Source organism: Dreissena polymorpha, chromosome 2 (genome assembly GCF_020536995.1).
Source record: "Dreissena polymorpha isolate Duluth1 chromosome 2, UMN_Dpol_1.0, whole genome shotgun sequence".
Taxonomy (NCBI): Eukaryota; Metazoa; Mollusca; class Bivalvia; order Myida; family Dreissenidae; genus Dreissena; species Dreissena polymorpha.
In genome coordinates this window covers 145775463-145781601 of record NC_068356.1, presented here as the reverse complement: position 1 = coordinate 145781601, position 6139 = coordinate 145775463, and positions in this window count along the sequence as shown.

Here is a 6139-nt window from a genome sequence, read left to right as displayed (position 1 = left end):
GCATTCATTGTAGTAGTATGATTTCAAAGGCCCAAAGATACCAACATCCAAGGGTTGAAGAACATGAGATGTGTGGGGTGGAAGCACAAACAAAACCACCCGATTTTTGCTTGCCCAATCAATCAGCTCTTGGTTCACATGAGATGCGTGGCCGTCGTAGATGACAAGAACTGACTGCTGCGGTCCACGGGCAGGGACGTGTTCAAGGAAGTGCGTCTTCAGGTACTCCAGAAATACGTCACCGTTAGACCATCCGGGGTCTGATATAACCCCACTGGCCCCCGGAGACGTACCTTTCATCAACTCCGGATTAAACATTTTGCCTTTGAAAATAAAATATGTGGGAGTGAGTTTTCTGAGACATTAGCGCACGCAATAACGGTTGTTGTTATGGATCTGGGAGATGTTATGGCATGTGGTTTGCTGCCGACGGGAGGGATAACATTGGGTGGTCTGTGTTAAGGCTGAATTCCAGTTTCGTCAATGTTAAATATAAGATGTGGCTTGTCAAGGAGATTGTGTTTCAGAAGGAAAATTTTTAAATTCTTGAAATACTGGTCTATCACGTCTAGGGTTGTTTACTTGGCGCGGTTGCTGTCTAATGCTCTCGGCTTTAATGAGACTATTCTGTCGTCCCACCTTTTTCTAAATCCGTATAGCCAGGTGTTGCTTATTGATGTGTTATCTGGGTTTTTTTCCAAGTAAGTGAAGCAATTCGCCGGCCAGCTGTTTAAGTTCAGCATTCGTTATACCATACCCCAACTGGGTCAACGTTGTGATGCGCTCAATTAGGGTTTCTTCTTCTTGGGTCAAAGCTCTCCATTTCTCATTCGGATTCTCTGAGTTTTTACAAGACCCTTAACGCGATCCCTCAATGTCTAAGTCGGAAATCCGAAATTGCGCAGTTTTAATTTTTAGACCATTTTCTTTTGTGATATTATGGGCATCTAACAGTGTATAAGTGTCTATCGCAACCGTTGTTTATTTTTTGTGTTTTCACTTCAAAAAATATTTTTATAAACAACTGGTAGCAAGATGAGTTGCAGATAATTGGTCAGTAACCACATTTTAACTAACTCTTTCGACCTGTTAGTTCTCTTCAGCTCAATTCAATAGTGAAAAAATGCCCATATCACTTTAATATCCCTTATTCTTCCGAAACCGTTGTTCTCGAGATACCATTACGTCACATATATTTCACGAATAACAGCGCGTGCGAAATTTTCATTTACCGACAACTACGCCATTTTTGTTTGACCAGTCAGCGCTAGGCAATTTAGCAGTTTCACGGTAGATATTTCCAGAAATGCAGAGCTTGTAGAGAGGTATTCTTAAAAAGTCCATTGGTATAGGCACCGTGAAAGTGCTCATTAAATATCTTGATACATGTAAACTACTTACATCGCCTACAAGTACTCACTGGGTTGACAACATCCGCGCATGGGTTCGACAGGAACCAGGATAACTGGATCAAATCACTGCCTTCATTACCAACTACGTGATGATAGCTTTGCCACGATGAACAATCGTTTTATCGTTGTTATTTTATTTATTTTTTTCAATTAAGGTAATTTATGTTTTCTTATGCAAACTTTTACACTATTTACAAAATATAAAAGATCATAATACTTTTCATAATATAATGCTTAAACAACAACACTACAAATCCTACGGGACCAAATCTGGAAATATTTTGTTTTGATGGCAGAGATTGTATGTGAGGGCAAGAAACGAAAACTCTGCGTGGAGATTGTGCATTTGACCTTTAACCAGAGGTAAAAGGCAAAACAGTAGTCCCTATGATCATGTACTACTAGTCAAACCAAGGCTCGCGCTCGCAACCTAAAATCCTCTCAATTAAACGCTTACCTTGTATTCTATTTAAAACCTAATATATACGTTCGAAAGCACGAATGTCATTAAACCATAGAAACAATGAACAGGAAAACCCAAAGTTACGTCTATACTTTCTTCATCAACATGAACCACTGTGAAAATGACACATGCATTTTAATGTGAAAATACTCCTTCTTGAAGGTACTGCTATGGATTAATCGAGTTAAAAAACTATAAAATCATTTTCATTTCGCATTTACGCCATTTTTAGAAAATGTTTTAAGAAGATCGCCGTCAATAAATCGCGAGAGGATTTTTCGGCCGTTCATAAACACGTGAGTAATAGCCTAATAAGAAAAGATAACCGCATTGAAAACATTTAACAAATATCAATTCACACTTAGTATGCATTTTAAGAATGTATAGCAGTCCTACCCGACTCAATTCCTCGATTCCACGTGACATTGTCCTTTAATCAATATCCTGCCTACTAATTTGCATCATTAGTGTCATGAAGTCTTACTTTTTTCTACAAAAAAATGGGTCTGTCTCTCGTAATTGTGTGTTATCTAAGCAAATATATGTTTGCGTCCGTTATTACGTAAAATACAGGATCATACATGTACATTGTAAGTATATCATTGTTTCGGCACGGCAACGCATTTGTTTTAGTATTGCATTATTAGTGTCTGCCTAGGAGAAGTAATTGGAGTGACCTTGTCAAATATGTAGATATATTGTCCCCAACAACATGTCTGGTATTTTATTAATAGTAGATAAAACCCAAAGAAAAAAAACTTAGGATAAATTGCCAGAGACAAGTGAGAGCAGAATGTACCTTCATTGTATTTATACGACTGATATCTGAAAAAATAATGAGCAATTAAACAAAAGATTTCCAATCAATAGGGTCCCCTACCGGTGAAACCTAACCATTGTCGGTAAATATTGCTTCATATATTTGTTGCCATAGCAATCAGAATTCTTAACGTAGGAACACAATAAAATGACGTGCAAAATATCCATATTGTCCTCTTTCCATGTCTCAAGTTTCATGAACAAATATGAAGAACTTTTAAAATTATCGCAGGATCCAGAAACATGTGACGGACAGACTGATAAGACAGACAGGCAGACAGAGCGCACACCATAAGTCTCCTCCGGTTTCACCGATAGGGGACAATAAATGTAGTTAATTATGTTGTGCATTATTATTCTTATTGATTAAAACGTGTTTATCGATAGTACTTAAAAAGAACATAATTACATGTTTTGTCGAAATAAAACTCCATAAGCCATATCTGTATATAGTCCAATCAGTAATACATTAAGCTCAGCTTTTTGTAATGAATGGAACGTATAACAGACAAAATGTTACCAAAAAGTAGCCTCTGTAAACAAAAACACTCATATTTAACCCGTATAAACAATGCTGTCTATTGTCGCCCTGCTAACCATACAGTGTTCAAATTGAAGCTTTAATCCGGAAAAAAACGGATACAAAATGTTCTTTTTTGTTTTTATTGCAAAACAATATATTAAGTGCATCTTCATATACCTAATTAGTGTTCGTGTGTCGTATCAATATATGTGTTCCAAGCTGGGAAAATCTGTCTTGTGTTAAAAAACATAATTTTGACAATTTTCGACTCTCTAAACATTGTAGTTCACAAAGTCGATATAGATTTTTATCACATTCAGATCTAATTTTATGACCTTCTTAACCCTTTACCACTTAGATATGTATTTTCACGCACTTGTAGTCCATTAGAAAGTTATATTTAATGTAAGACCTTTCTTACTAGATTCAAGTTTTAAGGCTTCATTTCCAACCCTTTGATACTGATGAGCAGCAAACAGCACAAAACCTGAACAGACTGTGAGTTACTCGCAGGCTGTTCTGGTTTTATGCTGTTTGCATATAGACATTTTCACTTCGCTTCTAAGTGGGAAAGGGTTAAGTGACCAACCCTACATTTTAACGTCACGTCATTTTATAAAAAAACAACGAAAACATTATTCAAATAACAAGCAAACTGTTTTAATTAAAACAATAATCTTTCTTTAGTCAAATACATAATTATAATGCAATAAACTGACAGCAGCATTACGGATTTTAAAATGTACCATTTGTGTTGCTGTGGTAATCTATCTACATGTTGATAATCACCAGAGCACACAATCACGACTTTTATAAATATATGAATTAACTTTTTTAATGAGTGCTATTGTAACGATCCGTCCCTTATATATATATATACAACAACGGCTAGCTCACCGGACGAATCGTACAGAATGGTTATAATGAATTTTCCTCGTGGCTACCTTGCCAAGTTGATTGGAGACAAACACAAATAACAACGATACTACACTACTCTAAACAGAACAAATATAATCAAAACCTATCTCCCCAAACTACTACCATGATTTCTCTCTGATAAATTTCGACCAGGAACCCTCAAGTTCGAATCTTTTACCATGAAACTGTTAGTATGAACTCACATTATACACAAAAATGATGGGCATTTAAACCTTTATCTAAAACATCATACACAAAACCACTCACACTAAACCCTATGTACTAAACGTCATGCATGAAACCCTATGCATGAAACACCATGCATGAAACCATTGGTATCAAACCCTATGCACGAAACGCCATGCATGAAACCCTATGCATGAAACACCACGCATGAAACCATAGGTATCAAACCCTATGCACGAAACACCATGCATGAAACCCTATGCATGAAACCATAGGTATCAAACCCTATGCACGAAACACCATGCATGAAACCCTATGCATGAAACCATATGCATTAAACACCATGCATGAAACCATAGGTATCAAACCCTATGCACGAAACACCATGCATGAAACCCTATGCATGAAACCATATGCATGAAACGAGGGAAAAAGACAGGTTCCTTAATTTCACACACTGACTGAAAATACTTCTAATAATGTAGTTCTTGTTAAGACGGTGTCTCAATGACCCAAGTCCTACTACCGAACCACGGGTTTGAAGGCCAGGCTCTCCTAAATGCTGCACGTATCGCAATGATCCGTACAGACACTATAACCAGGATTCCCTTCGTATCAGCCAATAATGTTAACATAATTCCCCTTCTTTCCGTAATGTGTGTGTTAGTGTATATGTAGTCTTCACGATGTTAATCAAGCGTCAGCTACGTTCAGAGAGAGAGAAATGACTGTCGACCCGCGCTTATATACCCCGAGAATTACTGGGCGATTCCATTATACGAGTCAAGTCTATTTAGACTGGACAGGGAGATCAACTTTGTGGTTGCTAATTGTGTAATTTAATCAACATTCCCTATGTATAAACGTCGATTGGCATGTAAATTACTGTTACAATCAATCTAGACATATTTTAAAAAGAATTTTATATAATTAAATAGCATTTCTAGTATTTTATTTGTCCTAGATCCATTTATAAACAAACGAGCAGTCAGTTACTACTTCGCATGATTTATCACCTTAAGCAGAATAACAACTGTAACGAATGGTATGATGATAATAAAATATGAATAATTAACACTTACGACTAGATTCTTTGTCCCTGAGTCCATCTAAAATAAGTTTTATTTTCAAGAAAAGTCTCCGTTTTATCCGAATTCTATGTCAGTTATAACGTATATAATGGATTTACGACAATGGTTTTCGACAATCAATTTCCGGATTTGGGGTTACAAGCCACCAAGAAAACAGTTAAGTGACTGGCAGCGTTTTCGCTACATTACCCACGCCTCCGGGAACATGCGTCCCGCATGTATTTAAACACACTGGTTTTGACTTTCCTAGCCATTTTAGTTATCAAAGATTGTAGGTTTGATAATTCGGGGGTCGGTTCTGGCCGATCAGCCGTCGTGACCCTCACTTGTTCCTGTTGCCTTCTTTCTGTACGAAAGAATGCCTCAAGCTCCACAGCATGCCTGGCTGCGTCTTTTAGATAAGTAGGTCGGGCCTGGTTAACTTTAAGACGGAGATCCGAATTGACCAGAGAATTAATAAACTTCTCCTAAGCAAGGGTATCACGGACTTCCGTAGGAGCACTTGGGTAGGCAAGGTTCGCAAATCTTCGTATATCCTGACCAAGCTCAGCCAAGGTTTCCGATGCTCGTTGTCTCCGGTCTCGTAACTGAACACGATATAATTCGGTTTGATTGGCAGGAGTAAATCTATCCTCAAGCGCTTGTGCTAGTTCGTGATAGTCAGTTGTTTTTGAGCCTAAATTGCCAAATACGCCTTGAGCCTGTCCTCGTAGAGAGACCGACAGAT